The sequence below is a fragment of the Phalaenopsis equestris genome, unplaced genomic scaffold (assembly GCF_001263595.1).
Source record: "Phalaenopsis equestris unplaced genomic scaffold, ASM126359v1 Scaffold000765, whole genome shotgun sequence".
Lineage (NCBI taxonomy): Eukaryota > Viridiplantae > Streptophyta > Magnoliopsida > Asparagales > Orchidaceae > Phalaenopsis > Phalaenopsis equestris.
Genome location: NW_018165205.1, coordinates 155,508 through 156,056, shown reverse-complemented (window position 1 = coordinate 156,056; position 549 = coordinate 155,508).

Here is a 549-nt window from a genome sequence, read left to right as displayed (position 1 = left end):
GTATATAAATACAAGCATAAATAAAAGTGTGGTAAGAAAGTACAAGAAAGACTGTAAAACGCTGTAAACTGTAAAAGTGTACCTGGCGAGTCTTCTCGTTCCACCACCTGAAACTCAAAATGCATGTCAGAGCATTTATGTATATAGAGCTGGAAAAGTAAAGTTTTGGAAATCTTCCTAACTCTATGTTGTGTATTTGGGTCCTTAAATTTTAAGGATAATATTATTAAGTAAAACATATTAAGTTTAAAAGATCCCTAAGGTATTCACCAGATTAAGAGTAAGAAGCAGGTGCATGCAACTTTCTTAATATCTGGTAAAAGCCTTGAGTCCATTTAAACTTTATTATGTTGCTTAATAATCCATCCTGAATATCCTGATGCTCAGTGAATATTGATGTCTTGATTATTCCCAAAAATAAAATAAATGTCATTTGTCTTTTTAATTCGAAAATTATATTGATGAAGACCCTTTAGGGGGCAAATTAGTGTTATTGAGAACACTTAGCCAAATTTTTAGTCCTAATTGGACTTGTGGTGTTTTAAAAGA